Here is a 19,344-nt window from a genome sequence, read left to right on the forward strand (position 1 = left end):
CTTCTGGTAAGACTGTGATTGAGCCCAAGAACAAGGCTCTACAATTAATGCTTTGTTGAGATAACTTGGAAACTGGCTCCGCCCGACAGTGTAGACAATTCCAGACAAGGAAACCCATGTCACAGTTTGCTAGATGCCACTGGAGCCATGAATGGGACTCTGAACAATGATGTTGGTCCTTCCTTTGCTTAATCTGTTGTCCGTGCATCCAAACAGGCTCTAGAAACTATCCAGAACAGGACTGTGAGACTTATCTTTGGCCTCAAGCCCAGGGATCGTAGCTATCCAGCCCTGACATCCCTCCACTGGCTACCTGTGGCTGCAAGGATCAAGCTCAAGACCCTTTGCATCGTCCACAAGGCTTTCTGGGGCCGGGGACCATACTATATCCTACTTTCTCTTCCTAAGCATCTTCCTTCTCGAGCAATCTGCTCATCCACCTCCAACTCTCTGAGGGTCAGACGCTTCTCCAGGCAGAGAGTGGGGGTATATTTCTGTCCTCGGCTGGGGCTTCCCTCTGGAACAGCCTCCCTGCCTCTCTCAAACTTAAGCAGGACCACCTATGGTTCTGGAGGCAACTCAAGAGCTTCCTTTTGGCTTCTGCTTACTCTCTCTCTTTATCTATCTTGCTGATGCCCCTGTGTGCTGTGCAAACTGGTTACCTGGCCACCCATTGAACTTACAAACTAGGCTCCTGTATGACCAGTTGCCCTTCCACTGCCTTCGGGCCTCCCAACCACTTATTGACTGTTTGATGTATTGTGACTTTGAACAATATGCATAATAGATTGTCACCAACTTAGAAATGTTCACTGTATAATGGCGATACACTGAATTAATTGTAACCACATTTTTACTAACCCGCCACCGTGCAGAGTATACATGCACTTTTACATGTATCTGTGTTGTGCCACGGCACAAAAGAATTCCTTCAGACAAAACTTTCTCTTTTGTTAAAAATAAATGTTGATCATTTTTATCATGTACCCCATGGTGAATCTCGTTTGTGTAGAACTATCAATGTAGTAGTTCTTTTGCAAGGTCCTGCCGACCCCCTATCAGGCAACTGGCTAGGGAAGCCATTTGACTCTACCCTCACTACTATTGTATCTGCAACCCTACAGTCCCCTGACTCCCTGCAACTATGAGCTACCTCCCTGGCAGCACGTATGCATTCCTTTGCACTCTCCCTGCCACCCTCTCCCCCACCAGCACTTCTTTCCCTCCCTTCCCACTGCACTGGTGCGACCTGAATGACACAAGACCTAGTAAGATCGTTGTTTTGTCTTCCTTCTGTCTTCCCTTCCTTGTCTTGTCACTCCTAGAAACACTTGTGTACAGGCGCATTATAAATTACTTATATCATATCATATATCATATCCATGGACAGCGTAGTCAGCCTTCTACATCGATATGTGGCAGCTGGAGCAGAAGAGCAGGGACTGCAGCATTATACTCTCTTGGGCACAGCAAAGGAGCAGCAGTTTTCCAGCAGATGATGTGTTGCCCAGGAGAGAGGTACACAAACAGTGCTTGGCCCTCTCGCCAAGCTGCATCTACTTATGCTGGAAGTTGGTCATCACAGAACCATGTGTCAACCTGAAGCTGTAGGTCCAATGAACATTTATAGATGCCCATAGAATCTCATGAAGTAGAAGAGACATGAAATCTTCACAGGAGCAAATCAACAAGTATTCAGGTGCACTCCCTGGCAGAGAAATTGACCTTTTTAAATTGTTTATTTCATTTAATTGATTTACAATTTCTACAAACAAAACATTAGATGTTTTCCAAAAATGCATTAAATATTCCCTTTTAGACACAAAGGAAATAACGCTGGGTACATTCTTATCCCTTTAAGACAAAGAGGATTGTCTTTATTTCTTTCCCTTTTTTGTGAGTTTTAGTCGGTTTTCTGTTGCAGGTTCCTCATCCTTGTTGATTTGTAGTCCTTATTAAACATGGAACTTGTGGGAAAATGTTGTTCCAAAAAGAAACCACGGCTATCACTAGATCTGTCCTCTCTCCATTCGTCAATGCTGTCCACCAGTCTTCTGCATTGTATGAATGATACTTTGATAAGTGCTGTCCCAGAAAGATTTTTCTCTCCTCAACTAAGCCTTGGCAGTACAGTAACAGGCGCTTGAGGGTCTCAACCTTGTTTGGTTCTTTGCAAAATCGGCATTTATTTTGTTGTGATTCACCTCTTATATCTTGATAGTAAGGAGAAGGTTTAATCGCAGAAATGTATCACAATATGGTCTTCTAGGAAACTTCATCAAGTAGCTCGAAGGTATGTTTAGTTTTCTGCAAACCGTTGGTAAATGTGCCGTTCAGTGGTAGGAAGAGGCAACTGCAAGGGTAAGAATCCAATCATGTTCGCCCAGTTTATTTTTTACTCTTGAAGGGTTGAACATAAGGTCTTCTTACGAGCAATTGATTTCCACCAATTTCAGTCTGTTTTTTTCCACCAAATTATTTAGAAGTTTACTTCAGGCACCCATCAATTCTTTATTGATGATTTCAAAGATTTTTGGACACTTTGGTAAAGTGAGTACTAGACTGTTCCATAAAACCACGGTTTAAAGTGATAGGAGACCCAGTTCTCTTCGTATTGTAGCTATTGGGGTCGAATTAGGCAGCCCTGACACTCGTCTCCAGAAGACACCCTCAAGTTTTGGCCATGTTTTTGTTGGTATTTCTGGCATGGCCTCTACTCCATAGGTCACTGAAGGAACTACCTTCGCTTTGTATAAGTTCAAAGCCGGCGACATGGAAAAACTACTGTATTTCTTATCAATGGAGCTTGCCTGGCTGGCCAAGGCCTTTGTTTTCTCACCTAAAAATCCTGCATTGCATATTCCACTGAGCTGTTATTCAACATCACTCCTAGATATTTAAACTGCTTCTCCTGCTGAATCCTGGTGGAGTCCAAGAACCATTGTAGCTTTTCCTTTACTTTTTTTGATTTTTTGAAACACATGATTTTGTTTTTTCTTTGTTTATTTCCAAGTTGTTTTTTTAATGTTTTTCTGGAGAGCATCAAGTTGACGCTGAAGACCAGCTGCAGTTTGATCTATTAGAATTAGTTCATCAGCATACAAAAGACGTGTCAATAGAACTCCCCCTATGGTTGGAGGAAAGGATCTGAATGTGGACTCAAACTCCTGGAGATCTGTCAACTAAAAATTGAACAGTTCTGGAGCAAGGGGACATCCTTGTTTAACACCTCTTGCTGTATGTATTTCTGATGATAATGTTCCCAAGCGGTTTAGGCGTACTCGCATGGACGTGTTTAAATGAAGAGCGATTAAAGGTTCCAGGATTGACATTGGGCAATTTTGCTCTGCCCTCTTATCCCACATGCCTTTGGGGTCTACCTGGTGGAACGCCTGGACCAAGTCAACGAAGGCTATGAAAATTCTTGGTCTTCCCTCCAGTACTCTCCCTTTCATGATACTTAGGATAAAGGTGTTTGCAGTTGTGCCAATCGTTTGGAAGGGATTGTTACAGACCACTGTCTTTGTCCACTCTTGGAACCGTTGCAGGAGGAGAGAACCAGAGACCTTCCCAGTCACATCTAGAAGTGCACTGGGTCGATAGTTCCTCGGATTTTCCTTCCTACTTTTTTAAAGATAGGAACCACTATTGCTGTTTGCCATGAGCTGGGAATTGAATGACTTTTGGTGATATTTTCAATTACCTTGACGATAAAAAGCGCCCATTCCCCCGGGTATTCTTTCAGAATGTCATTGGTTAAACCATCGGGGCCCGGTGCTCTTGAGGTAATCAGTTTTTGTAGTTTTCTGAGAATATTATCTACCTCGTGAGGGATGTCCCATGGTGTACTTGAGTTCCCTGTTAGATGTTGCAGCAGAGTGTTTGTTCTTTGGTAGAGAATTGAAAAGTGTTCTATCCAGTTGTTTTCATAGATGTTATTTTGTTGTACATCACTCGTGGTTATCACTGTCATTTTAACCAGGGACCCAAAGTCTTTTGCTTTTCTACCACAAATGGCTTGCAACATTTGTTCAGAATCATTCTGATACATTTTCGCTTTGTGACTGGAAAGCCAATTTTATATTTCGTGATTGCAGTCTTTGCATCTTCTTTATCTTCTTGGAGATTTGTTTTGGCTGCTAGTCTTCTGGCTCTTCTCAGTACTCTTCTTTTTTCCACTAATAGTGCATCAAATGTATGAATTCTCTGCACTTGCTCCCTGTTTGAGCCTCGTTTTCGTGAACAGTGACATTCAAGGAGGGGCGTATAGTCGACTGTTGAGCAGCCGGGGGCGCCACTTTTGGTTCCTAGATTCTCTGTAGAATTGTGCATTCTTTTTTTAACTGCAGATTTGTTTAATCTTAGTCCTGCGCACCTATTGCACTCCTCAACTGATGTCATAATTTTTTTTTTTTTTTAATATTCTGTTGCAATGGTCCAGATTGCGGATAGCAAATTATAATCACTTTTCTCTGACCGAATCACCTTGAATGCTGTGATAAAGTAGAGGAGGTCTCTTTATACGAAAATGTGATCAATGTCTGCGCGTTTTCTGCCTCTATCCCAGGTTGGCACTGGTTTTTGACCCTGCTCGGCTTGTTCCTTTAAAGTGTGAAGATCCCGGGAATTCATAAGGGATAACCATAAAGTTCCTCTCTGATATGTTTTACCACCATCTCTTTTAGAACAGCTTGCATTAAGATCTCTGCTCACCATGATGTAGTTGGCGTTCTGTTTAATATATGTGTCATCGATGAGATTTGAGACATATCCAAAAACTCTTAATTGGCAACTGCCTGAGGATACCAATAGAGGTATTCCACCAACAGTGTGCGCAGTTTCACTTGGTTTGGTGAGTCCACTGGGTGATTCCAACTCATGAGAAGTTCTTGGGCAAAAACGTTAGAGAAGATTTTTTTATCAGGTTCAGGCCACTACCGGATGTTATCGCAGTCAATAAGCGCATTCGGCGTCCTTTATCCTCTCTAGTGGCAGCGCAGAGAATCACTTCAAAGCCGCCCATTTTTATCACCTACAGGGTGCGCAGTTTCTCTTGGTTTGGAGAGTCCACCGGGTGATTCCAACTCATCAGAAGTTCTTGGGCAAAAACGTTAGAGAAGGTTGTTTTTATCAGGTTGAGGCCACAACCGGATCTAATCGCAGTCAATAAGCCCGTCGGGCGTCCTTTATCCTTCCAAGGTGCAGCACAGAGAATCACTTTAAAGCCGTCCAAATCAGGCCCATTCCATAACCAAGTTTCTTGTAGACACAAGAGATCGGATCCCCCCATGTTTACATCACTAGACGCTGTTAAGTGTTTGAATCTGCTCGTGTTCCAAGAGGCCATTTTAAACAGGGTGGGCATATACGCCACTACCTTATGCCTCTCTTGCTTTGGTAGGTTCAACTGATACTTCTTGGGTGGCTATGCGCGAACACGTTGAGCTAGTACTTCTGGGATCCAAGACTACCTTGCTTTTTCTTGCTCCTCTTGGAAATTGCCTTTTGCTTCAGGGAAATATCTTGAATGGTTCAGTAGTGAGTGGTGGGGGACCTACTCTCCACCCATCCAACACTATCCCTAACATGTGTACACATATATCACACTTTAAAAGAGAAGTTGGAGAGTATGTAGGTAGGCTCACACAAGTCCAACTTGGGAATGCAAGACGCGTGCGTAAAGATATCAGGAAGGTCCTGGTCAATTCAAGAGAGTGCTACAACTGAGCTTTCAGCACAGGACATCAAAGAATGGAGAACACAAACGGTTCAAAACCGTCAATCATAGGATTTCAAGGAAAAATAGAACTCCCAAAGAACTGGCATTCTTCTAAAATGAAAACCAGTGTCTAGAGTTAATAGACAAGATGTAAAGAATGAAGACTCAAGTCGCTGAAGCATGACCTATTCCATGATGAAAGGCAAGTATATAATGTAGGATGGTCTTATGAGGACTATACGTTTGGTGTACTTTACAGGCGCAGAATAGAAAAGATCTTTAACAGCCAATGTAAACTATTTAACATTAAACCTGATATGTGTTTTGCACAATCTGTACTTCCTCAAGGTCTTACTGTGTGTATGCTGCTGCTAAATTAAGTAGAGGAGTTTAAATATTCTATAGATTAAGGAATAGCTCACAGGAGAGGATAAGACTCCAGTGAGACACTGTGTACCTAGGGGATAGTATACTAGCTCACATGCTGCTCGGAGAACCTTTTAGGTAGATTATGTGAAACACGTGCTGGCTGCAGTAAAAATAAGATCATAAATAACATAACCGGAACAATCTTAATGTGGAAGCTAATTTTTGGTAAACAATTAAGTACATAGGCCAAACATTTGCACTAAATACGTAAGGGGTGCAAAGGAGCCAAGCAACTAGGCTGTTCGCATAATTCTGTATATTGGAAAGTGTTGGCAGATGCTTTATTGTCCTGTTGGCACGACTAATTGTCTATACAAAAAATCCTGCTTGAACGGAATCCTTCTTCTACCGACCCTTTTTCTGCATGGCTGCTCAACACGTCTAAACAAATTTATTAAGTGCTACTTAGATTGAATGACTCCTGTTTTCTTTCATAGAACCTGTATCCTCAGGCCTAGGTCACAGAAAGATGTTGTAGGCCTGTTTCCATGTAGGACACTGGACATTTCACGTTCAAAACAGTGCACAAAATATGAAAATTGTTCAGGGGTCAGTGTCAGGGATCCTATTCCTTTAACCAGGTGCCTGATTCTGTGCTAAATAATTCAGATTGCTAATTTATTGCAAGCTTAAATCTTTTAAAATGATCACGATTAAAGCTTTGTCAATCACTAAACTTTTGGGATGTTGATGTGTATGGGTTTGGCACCATTATATATGCTTCTAAAATACTAGATGATTTGTTTTGCGAATAATGTAAGCGAAGGAATTTTTTAATTTAGGTGCAGTGCCATTCTGCGAAGATGTGATACATGGCAGGGATGAAAATACCAGAATTTCATCTGAGCCCATTTCAACCACAGCTGCCGAATTTGATATCGTCTGTTATGCATTTAGCACAAATTGAAACTCGTGTTGGTTAAGACCAGTACTGGGTACGAAATTAATCGATTATAGGAAATAATGTTAACCAAAATAAGAATATATTAAGTAGGTTCGTCGTTTTGTGAAAAGTACTGTAGTCTCTGATAGGCAAGGCCTGCACAGCAGAAAGGTCATCTGTGTTTTGCTGTGGACAGCTAAACATGTTTGACTTTTTATTCATGAACATGTCTTTGTGTGTCTCTGAAAGTCATTTGTTTAGTGAAGTCCTGATCTGACACGCTGCTGTTCTTAGAGAGTGTAAAACCATTCTTCTCTGGCACTTACTGTCAACACAATTGTAGAGCTGTTTTTAGCCTATTTTGAGTACTGCAGCCGGTCATGTCAGGCAAACGTTTACTTGGAATAGTTTCCACTGAAGTTATGCAATGTATAAATGCGCTCAAGTCAGCAGCCTCAATTACTCGATAAAAAGGAAACTTACTTTGTAATGTGCCATCCCCTGTGTGGGCAAGTTTCCACTGGCCAACATTTAACACGAAAGCTATTTTTGCTGATTTAATTAAACACACATTTGAGCATCAAATGAATACATTTTTCTTGACGTTATGATGTTCTTTCTTGCAGAGCTGAGAAGCAGTGACAAAGAAATGAATACATATTGCTGGCTCCTTAAGGCTACACACGTTCAGATGCCGAGAATATCGCCCGAAGCTCTTGAACCGGGAATCTGAAAGGCAGTTTTATAGTGGCTCCAAACACCTCATTTAAGAACAAAGCCGACAGAACCCTTGGGATAAAGAAATATGACTGCTGTTCCCAATCATAATTCAATTACATTTTCATAAAATAGACAGTGATTTGATTTACACTGTCACTATAAGCAAGACACATGCTTTTAGCACTATCTATGTGACCTCCTTGAGGGATTTGGGTTATATGACCGAAGTGAAATGATTTGTGGCAGATTTGACCGTAGTCAATTTCGCTGCTAATCGTTTTTTACTTCTGCAAAACGAATCCAATTTTGCCCCCTTCCCCTGCTACCTTTTTGCCCCCCACCTGCTTCTGCACCCCTGCAGCGTCAGATCTGTCCCTCTAACACGGGTCAGATCTGATGGCGCAGGGTCCCTTTTTCTTTTTTTCCCTTTTTTCCCCTTATTGGGTCCACCGCTTCCATTGTCAAGGAAGTGTGGGACACCCCCACACCACCCAAAGCCCAAAAATACCCAACATATGAAGTGGAGGACACCCCGCTCCACATGTTCAGTATTTTGGCCCTTCGAATTTTTTGTACTGGACAAATCAGTCGAATTGTCCGTACAAGTATTTTTTAAGAGCACTTTGGGTGTTTGGCTCCTGGAGTGCTGAAACAATAGGCTAAAGTATATACAATGATTTCTCACTGGGCTGTACGTCCAAATACACTCCCTCTCTATTTCCACATTGACTATCTGAACTCAGTTCCTAGTCGATTAATATGAAGTAAAAGTCTTTTAAGGCTTTTGAAACAGAATCCAAACGGGGAATGAAAGCAAGAGAGCAGATCGGGGAAGTGACCTAGGTTAATGAAAAAGACGGAGATGCACACTTGTAACCTGCAGCGCGTTGGGTACAAACAAATACACCTGCTCAGTGGTCACTGGAGTCTGGTGCCCAGCAACTCAGGGAGTCCGCAAGGCACACTATAGACCAGTACATTCTTCATGCGGATCTTCATGGTCACATCAATGTTGACGCCAGCCTAACGGAATGACTCAGGTTGGGTGTCCTGCAGTAGCTACTGGCTGTAGGTCCCCTGTGGAAGACTTGTATTTCAGTAGTGAGGGCCCAGGCTGGTAAACCCAGATGATGTAGCTCCTCTGCACTGGTGTTTGGTAAGAAAATACATCCAGACTGGCTGCACCAATGTAGGCCAGTATGACCATGTAAGAACACTTATGTTGAGGAGGTGCCGAGGATCACACAATCAGTCAGGAAAAATACTCAATGATGGAGGATTCAGGTGCATGTCAAAACTCATCTTTTTTCAGACAATGAATCTAAGCCGGGGCCACATAGAAGCATTTCCTCTTGTAGCTCTCATACTCCAGGCGATTACATCAGAAATTACATCACATTACATTATCAATTTACAAAACCTAGGGGGGTTGGGGTTGGTTAATATGTTGAGCTACATACAGAACATTCAAAGGTTAGTCACTTAATTGGTGGATACCTATCTGATGGATCCACCTGGGACCATGTGCTACTCCATAAGAGAAAATCCGATAGTAAAGCATGTTGAATAAAAGAAATATATATATTTGGGATTTTTTCTGAATTCAAAAGGACCCAAAGGTTTAAAAGAGGCCTACTTATGGGAGGTATTCATTTTAACTGCCATACTTTATAAATATGTGTGCTTTTGGTCAGGGAGAAGATAACTTTTCTTTACGGTTATCTGCATGTGATATGTGTCAAAGTAGCTGTTGATGGCATGCCATTTCACTTCCTATTCCTGGTGAACTGGCATATGTCTGCAATGTGCTCGATCATGAGCCACTGTTGTTATTACGTACCTTCTTATGCTGCTTTTTTTACACTTGAGTCGAATTTGTTGTTGTAGTGTAACAATCTGATAGTGGTTTTGATTGTTATCGGTATACTTCAGCCTGATGAAGGAACTATCCTGAAATGTTGTTTAACGAGGGAAGATTTCATAAAATACAATGTTCCTTTTTATTTTATTGTTAATACAATGAGAACTGCAATACAGTTTGTCAGTAATTGTGGGATAGAATTCTCTGTTGAATTATAAGGTGAGGGACCTATGCTGCCATTGATGTATTTATTCATCAAGTTAGGCCTGTACTATGGTCCGTGCCCATACGTTCTTATTTAAACATGTCTTTGACCTTAATTCTGGCTCCTCTCTAACATGTTAGGGATAGTCCTTTGGCCCAGCTGTTAAAGGACTCAGCTCTCTTTTCCTTCTTTTCAGGACTTATTCTGAGGCTTTGCTCTCTTCCACTGTCCTCATGTTGTTTTTCTGTCTTCACCTCCTATCTTTCTCTTACCCTTCCCTTCCATTCATATCCCTCTTCTGTTATGTTCCTGCGCCTTCTCATCTCAGTGTTTCTCCTACTCCTCTCTCTTGACCTCCCTTCACCATGCTTCCAACCCCTCCTTCACGGAAACTTCTCTGCATTCCTCCACCCCAGCGCCTCTCTCTCTTCTCCTCTGCTCTGCTTCTCACTCTGCATGCCTTACAACCGACTCCTATCACCCACATGTCCTCTCTGTCCAGCTTGCGTTTTACACTCTAGCAGATACAGTAAGTGATCTGGCAAGGGCTAGATGTGTATCAGCAGTGTGTTTTTCAGGAGAAGGACTGGTCATTGGTGAACACTCCATCCGACTCCAATATCCACATGTGAGATTGCATGTGCAAAGGATACCCTGCAGCTCTGGTTTGGGTACAAAGGTCTCATAACAGGCATCCACCATCTTGAAGTCAGGCGGTACTGGCTGTTTGGTTGCCCCACTTGATAATGACAACATGGTGGTCTGGTGCAGCACAACACTAGTAGTAGGGTAGTAGTCTGAGCTCTGGCAGTGTAGTGCATGCTACCATTGTATGCTGCATGAAGAGTTTGTGGAGGCCCCCTGTGATCTGTGCTCGCAAATGTGTTCCCAGCTAGTTTGTGACAGTTGTTAATGGCAATATGCGGCTCATGAAGCCCTGTGTTTAAGGGCCAATGGGCAGTATGCTGTGAAGTTCTCAGGCTTCTTCTTTCCTAATTTAGATTATACGTTCTATGCCACAATAGCTATTTTAGGGGGGCCTATCGGATATATCATACATGAGGCTAGGGTTAGGAAAGCGAGAGGATGGGAGCCCACAGGAATCACCCAGCCTCATGGAGCAGATGGAAGTATCCAGCCCCCAGAGTCCCATACTCCTCATGCACCACCCTCTGCCCTGCACTGTGTCACAAAAGGCATTCAGTGTTATGGTGCTATTTGAAGTCTATTTTCTGGAAATGTGGATACATATCTGTTTTCTAACTTTTTGTGTAACTAAGAGCAACACTTTGCAATTGATGGTAATGAGCGACACCTTGGTCCTCATTACGACTTTGGAGGTAGCCATGGCGCTGTTGGCGCCATGGCTGCCTCCAGAATCGGGTCTGGGTTCCCTGAATGGGGAATTACCGGGCCATTCTGAGTTCGGAGGGCCCGGTAATTCCTCCTAAAGGGAACCCGGGCCCGGACCTTCCCCATTCCCATTTGAGCCCCCATAGGGCTCAATGGGAATGGGTGCGGGAGCTAACAACAGGCCGATTACGACCGGCCAGTTGTAGGCTCCCTGGTCCCCTTGGAGGACCCGCTATGGACCTCTGGTGAAACCAGACGTCCAGATCGGGTCCGGTGAGGGGGACTCGGAATATTGCAGAATGGGTTTAACGGCGCCGCCACCATTAGCAGGCACCCGTTAACCCATTCCGCAATAGTTATTATGAGGCCCCTTGTCTTAATTGTTTGAGACAACAGGACACATGTTCAATACTGGTCACAGGACATCTTCCAAATACACTGAAATAATCAATCAATACTCTTTGACCAATCAAGGAGCTAGAAAAAGGTGTAATTTTTGCACCTAACAATTTAATGAAGAACACATATAGGTTACACAATTCTTGTGGTGAAATGCTATCAACAATCCAGTCCAATAGAGTTCACATGAAATCAGACATGTCTGTTGTCCTTGAAGTTTGATGCAAACAACACAATTACATATTCCCAACTATTTACTCGATCTCACATAATGAGAGGCAAGGCACACACCAGTCCACAAAAGGAAAGGGCAGGAAAAACGGGGCAAGGTCAGAGAAGACAAATTAAGTATACAAAAATAAATTACCCTTATAACAAGTACTTTACATATCGATCATTGAAAGCTTACCACAACAATTCATAACTACATAACTGTGCTTTTTAAAGTGATTTATATGAACAAGATCATTTTTTTATTTGGTTGTTTGCATTTATCGAAGAGCAAAGTGCTTGGATGTACTGGAGAAAGGGGTCCTGTGGGAGGCAGGACAAGTCCCACTTCTTGGTGCTTTACAGGGGACCTGATTTTAAGGAGTATACTTAAATTGGATGGTGGAGCAGAAGGATCGGGGGACAGAAAGTGGGGAAGACGTATTTGTATAAAACAATTGATTATTTGCTAGCATTTCTATTGGTGCAGTGTAGATTGAGGATTATAGCACAGGCATGGGGCGGAGGGTGATCAGGAGTGAATAACTCCTTGTTGTAACTTTGATTGTATGACGTACAACATTAGTTAAACACATATTTATACAAAAGGCAGATCAAACAACTGTGACTATCAACGTTTGAGTTAATGAGTACATAATATTACTGTGGCCGGGTGTTGGTAATCATAATGCATTGATTCAGCTGTGCCCTGTTTGACAAGGATTATGTAGAATCAAGTGACTTTGTTTCTGAAGACTGGGAGCCTGTGTCTAACGTTTGGATTACACCTTTACATTCCTTTTCACAAAGGTTCAGACTGAAACATATGGCGATGACTGTACAGTCCTAGGCGTATGCTTTTACCCCCACGAAGACACGTGTCAAATGTTTCATGTGACTGCTCTTCTAGGCAAGTCAATGTTGGTGCTTTAAGATCCAGTTCCCAATTGAATAACCAGTGCCTGTATAGTTGCTGAGCCTTTTATTGCCCTTAGGGCGAATGCTTACTGTTGTGTGGCCCCAAGGTAGAGGGGCACCTGAAAATAACACACCACACCCTATGTATTCTCTAGGCTTTCCAGTGTCCCTTTATATGCATTTTTATTTTATTTCATATATACAGCGCTTTCACGGACAGAGACAGTACAAGACCAAGATGCAACGAGTAACAGAACCATAAGAGTTGGTGATCCAGGTTAAGAAGAAAGAACTTCAGACGTGAGCGGAACTGGTGACGAGTAGGAGAAGATCTGCTGTTAAGAGGAAGGGAGTTCCAGTGTTTGGGGGACAGAAGCAAAAAAGATTGGAAACGGGAGATGGCACAGACGGGTTTGGGAGAAGTGAGAGGAAATTGGGATTTCAAGCAAATAGAATGGCAGGGAACATAAAACGTGATCAAAGAGTAAAGATAGATGAGGAGAAAGACTATGCATTTAAAGACTATACAGAGAGAGTGAAAGAGAAGACAAGAATCAAATGACAGCCGGAACAGAGGATGTAGACAAAGTGAGACTGAGACTCGAGGTGGCCGTTTGCAAAGAGTACAGATATCAGAGTGCAACGTTCGAGCATGGGGGAAGTTGATAGGCAGGCATGCCTACAAGAAGAGAAGAGCAGTAGTCCTGCTGAAAGAAGACAAGAGTAGATATAAGTAATTTGGTGGCATGAAAAACTAAGTAAGGACAGGCGTTGCTTATGTTATAGAGTTGGAAACGAGAGGTCCCAGCAATGATATGATATGATATGATAGTGTACTTCTATCTCGCTCATACACAAGAAATGTGTTGAGAAAAAGAGAGGGGCGTGCCAAAGAATACACCTAAATTACAGGCTGCAGTGGAAAAAGGGATGGGGAAAGGGAATTGAGGAGTGAGAAAGAGGGGAAGGGATAATAGCGTAGGGAAAATAAAGAATCTCAGTTTTTCAGGGATTTAAGTGTAGGGAAGGGGGTGCATCCAGGTTGGTACAGCAGTGAGGCAGGACGAGATGGTAGAGTTCAAGGAATCATATGAAGCTCTTGATTTTTTAAATATTGTAGCAGAATTGCTAGTCTAAGACCGAACAATAAGGTTTTCAGAATAGTATAATTGACATTTTTAAACCTTATGCACTAGAACTCATATAGTAAGTTAAATGAACACTTCGACAAGATATCACCAAGACTTTTCATAAATATTAAAGATATTTATATTTCCACAATGAGAAGATATTACACTCATTGGAACAGAGTTGTCTGATAACAATTTCTGATTCTAAAATACAAGCATTAAGCTTTATTAGTACCCAGCGAGGGACAATCAGATTGTTACAATCAATCTGATTGGCCCTCGCTGTGCTTTACCTGAGCGAGAATCCCTCTCCAGACGGTCCTTTCCTTTGTGTCCCCGGGTGGGGGGTGGGTGGGTGGCAGCCCCTCAGCCAATGAAGAGCCTTGGAACGGGATAATCCCCGCTCCGAGCCACCACACGGCTGGAGGCTGCCATCCTCCCCTGCCAGGGATTCAGGTAAGTGTTTTATCCCTGCCCCCTTCCTCCCCATCTAAACAATCCCCTCCACGCCCTCCCAACACCACTTACCTTCTTTTTGTCCTTTTTGGGGAGCAAACGCGCTGGGAACACTTTTGTCCCCAGCGCGTCCGTTCCCAATCCGCGACACACCGTCATGGAAAGGAAGATTGGACTATGTGTAGTCCCTTCTCTCCTTTCCATGGCGGCCATTTGTTTTTTTGAATGGCGCCATGGAAAGGGAGAAGGGACTACATGTAATCCCTTCTCCCTTTCCATGGCGGCCATTTTCTTTGTTTATTTTTTTACATTAATGGCCGCCATGGAAAGGGAAAACGGACTCTGTTTTCCCTTCCCCAGCGGGCATTTTATTAGATTTTTTTTTTCTGTTCCGAAACACTGCAGCGTTTCGGAATAAAAAAATAATGTTTTTAGTACCCCGGTCTTGCGGGCTGGGGTACTAATAACAATAAACCCCTTGCTGCAGGGGGCATTACCGAGTCTGGTAAAGCCCCGGGTCCTTCGTAATTATGGGCCCCAGGGCTTTAACTGACTCTCTAATGCCCCCCCAGCTCGGGGCTTATTGCTGAATTGTCACTTAGAGGTCCTATGTTCGGATTACAAGATCAATCCATTCTGCATCACCCCTTTTCCCCATTGTGTGGGTCTATTACATTGTACAGGTTGTGAAATGGATTGTTTTTATTTCATCCACCTACCAACCTCCCCTGTCCGTCCCCAGTGGACACCTCTGATACCCCTGCCCTTTTCTTTGCTGCTCCCCTCTCCTAATCTCCTCACCCACATTATCTTCGGGACATCTTCGGAAGTCCCACCATTCCTCCCTCCCCCAATCCCTTCTCTACTCTACAGTCTACTTGGCCCTGACCCTGCTCTTTCTCGCTCCATCTTGTCCTGTCCCCTTTCAATGTCCACATTTTGCACTGAGGATATTTTTCACCAGATTACGTGCATAACATCCTCTGCGCAATACGTGGCTCGCAACGACTCTGAAGAAACCTTTAATAACTCATTATTAAAGAAAAACAAGATTTGTTTGGGAAATGGCATGGCAACTGAATGTATGTGCTTAATAATTTATACAAGCGTTTTAAAAGTATCATATTTCTTTTTTGGACATGATGTGACAAAGTTACTATTAGGGAACTGTTCGGTATGGGGGGACCAGGAGATGCTAGAGAGCAGAGGTACCACCCGCTAATTAAAACAACCCCTGGAGGTGATATTCAGAGGATCCTGCAGAGCCTTCCCCCCTCCCCAACCTGCTTTGTAGATGGACAGAAGGCAGAACGAGGGGGGCTACATTTATATGCGGACGGACAACTTAGGGACCTGCTTGTGACTACACATCCACACCCACCATAGATCCTAAAAACGAGGGGAATCTAGGGGGCCAAGAGCTACACAAACTTGAAGAACTCCGGTGAACACCAGGGTGGCAAGGTACCTGGCACATAGAGCCATATCGGTGCCATGGCAGGTGTGTCAAGATTGCAGCCTCATTTCTTAGTACCCCCAGCCCACGATCATCGCATAATCCCTGAATGTGGAAATGAGGGGGAGTTATAAAACATGAGACAGGAAAAAAGGAAAACATGACAGGGTGTAAAAGCGTAGAGAGCCCTGATCAACCTTGGAGACCTACAATAGTAATAAATTACCCAAATACTGCAGGGCTTTAGGAGGGAAATTAACACTTGAAAAGCAATATAATAGGTGGCAGAAGGCAATTAAAAGTGGGAAGGTATCAGTAAGAAGAAGAGCGTGAAATATTAAGAGGAAGAGATTCACAAGAGGTGCAACCCACTCCCTATCACTTTTTACAACAGAAGGAGAACACCCTATCAGAGTCTGATGAGGGTCATAACCCATATCTTGGCAAGGTTACAGAGAAAGAGAATAGAGAGGAAACTATTGTAATTCTGCGGGAGGTAAGAAGAAGCACATCCAGAGTTTGGTGGGCAGAATCCAGGAAAGGTTACTTTTAAACTTTGAAAGCTACGTTTACGCATATGCAGATCATGTGGTGGGCTAGTGCTTAGAAGGATGATACTTGGTTGGTTGCTGAAAATAGCTTCAGTCTGAAAAACATCCAGGCACTAGAGTAAACATTCCGTTTGGCAAATGTTTTGGATTTCCACTAAGGTAAGGTAAGAACTTGCTGGTAGATGTGTGCTGTATTTTCCTCCCAGGACCCTAGAAGCATGACCAGGGACAGAGCCTTACCATATCTGAGCCACGGTGCAGCCTCTGAAGTCAGGAAAGCGTGCAGATGGCCTCCAAACACTCTGTTTTGTAAAGTAGGGAATTTGTCTTTGACTGTGACCTTAGGTCCTCTTAGAGTAGCAACTTGCACTTGTTTTGTTGTACTTCCACCCTGACACCACTAGAAAAGGCTGTATATTCTTGGTGTTCTAGTTTCACCCAAAAGCCCTGTAGGAGTTTCTCAAATTCATATTCTGTAAAGCTCAAGCCTAAGGGGTGAGACCTTATCATGTGTGAAGCAGTGAAAAATTGCCAGAAAGGAATAGGCAAGATCCAGAGACTTAATAAACAAACATCCATACTAATGTTTGTTTCTTTTCAAAGCTTCTAACCCTTTGCATAGCAGAGCAATATTGGTAATACCTTTCCCTTAGAATGCCCCTTGATTCCCTTACTGTTCAGTTAGCCACTGCTCTTGTAGTAGAAATAAAGGTATTGAGCTACATTTGTTTGTGTGTCCATACATCTGTGCTTTCGCCAGCTTGGCTTTGGCACATCAAGATCATGGAAATACATTCATACCTGAATGCTCATTATGAAGGACAGACTAAAGGGACGTTATGTTTAAGTTGCACTAATAAAAACCTATGAAATTCAGTGCAAAACGTAGTGAAAATGATTTTATAGTTACAAGTTAAACCGAAACCCCCCAGAAATTTGCGAGTTATGGCAAGCTAAGCAACCATAACTGGTGCCACCACCGTACACTGCTAAGATTAACACCCAGGACATGAAAGATGACATCACAAATGTTATTGGTGACATCACTGATGACATCACAAATAACAATAATTCTGATGAAAAGCCGCTAGAACGGGTGGTTTGTACAATGTTGGTAGCAACATCTCACGGATAATCGGGGGACCTCTCATGAAGTACTTACAGGGTAATTCATAGAATTTCGCTGAAAAGTGTCGCAAGCGGCTGGCGCAGAGTGTCCGCGTGCGATTGACTGCGCCAGGCACGTGCGCTAAAACCGATTTCCGCGCACAGCGTATTCATGGATTTCATGCTCCCAAACCAGCCGTGGCGCAGAGTATCGCAGCGACCCTGCAGCAGCGCCAGTAACGCCCCCAAGAACGCCCTTGCGCAAGGAAAAGCCATCAAAATCGCTAAATCATCGCAAAGGGCTGCGCTAACCCTGGACCAGTTACAGGGCTGCCAAACAAGGAACGCAAAGCGGGAAACGTGCATATCAGGGGTACACGTGAAGTCATACACGCGATTAGCCAGGGTACGTGTATTACAGGGGTACGCGGGAAGTTTAACACGCGATTAGCCAGGGTAAGTGTATTACAGGGGTACGCGGGAAGTTCAACACGCGATTAGCCAGGGTACGTGTATCACAGGGGTACGCGGGAAGTTCAACACGCGATTAGCCAGGGTAAGTGTATTACAGGGGTACGCGGGAAGTTTAACACGCGATTAGCCAGGGTAAGTGTATTACAGGGGTACGCGGGAAGTTTAACACGCGATTAGCCAGGGTAAGTGTATTACAGGGGTACGCGGGAAGTTCAACACGCGATTAGCCAGGGTACGTGTATTACAGGGGTACGCTGGAAGTTTAACACGCGATTGACCAGGGTAAGTGTATTACAGGGGTACGCGGGAAGTTCAACACGCGATTAGCCAGGGTACGTGTATTACAGGGGTACGCGGGAAGTTCAACACGCGATTGGCCAGGGTACGTGTATTACAGGGGTACGCGGGAAGTTTAACACGCGATTGGCCAGGGTAAGTGTATTACAGGGGTACGCGGGAAGTTCAACACGCGATTAGCCAGGGTACGTGTATTACAGGGGTACGCGGGAAGTTCAACACGCGATTGGCCAGGGTACGTGTATTACAGGGGTACGCGGGAAGTTTAACACGCGATTAGCCAGGGTAAGTGTATTACAGGGGTACGCGGGAAGTTTAACACGCGATTAGCCAGGGTAAGTGTATTACAGGGGTACGCGGGAAGTTTAACACGCGATTAGCCAGGGTAAGTGTATTACAGGGGTACGCGGGAAGTTCAACACGCGATTAGCCAGGGTACGTGTATTACAGGGGTACGCTGGAAGTTTAACACGCAATTGACCAGGGTAAGTGTATTACAGGGGTACGCGGGAAGTTCAACACGCGATTAGCCAGGGTACGTGTATTACAGGGGTACGCGGGAAGTTCAACACGCGATTGGCCAGGGTACGTGTATTACAGGGGTACGCGGGAAGTTTAACACGCGATTGGCCAGGGTAAGTGTATTACAGGGGTACGCGGGAAGTTCAACACGCGATTAGCCAGGGTACGTGTATTACAGGGGTACGCGGGAAGTTCAACACGCGATTGGCCAGGGTACGTGTATTACAGGGGTACGCGGGAAGTTTAACACGCGATTAGCCAGGGTAAGTGTATTACAGGGGTACGCGGGAAGTTCAACACGCGATTAGCCAGGGTACGTGTATTACAGGGGTACGCTGGAAGTTTAACACGCGATTGACCAGGGTAAGTGTATTACAGGGGTACGCGGGAAGTTCAACACGCGATTAGCCAGGGTACGTGTATTACAGGGGTACGCGGGAAGTTCAACACGCGATTGGCCAGGGTACGTGTATTACAGGGGTACGCGGGAAGTTTAACACGCGATTAGCCAGGGTAAGTGTATTACAGGGGTACGCGGGAAGTTCAACACGCGATTAGCCAGGGTACGTGTATTACAGGGGTACGCTGGAAGTTTAACACGCGATTGACCAGGGTAAGTGTATTACAGGGGTACGCGGGAAGTTCAACACGCGA

Source organism: Ambystoma mexicanum, chromosome 7q (assembly GCF_040938575.1).
Source record: "Ambystoma mexicanum isolate Mex_15411 chromosome 7q, UKY_AmexF1_1, whole genome shotgun sequence".
NCBI lineage: Eukaryota > Metazoa > Chordata > Amphibia > Caudata > Ambystomatidae > Ambystoma > Ambystoma mexicanum.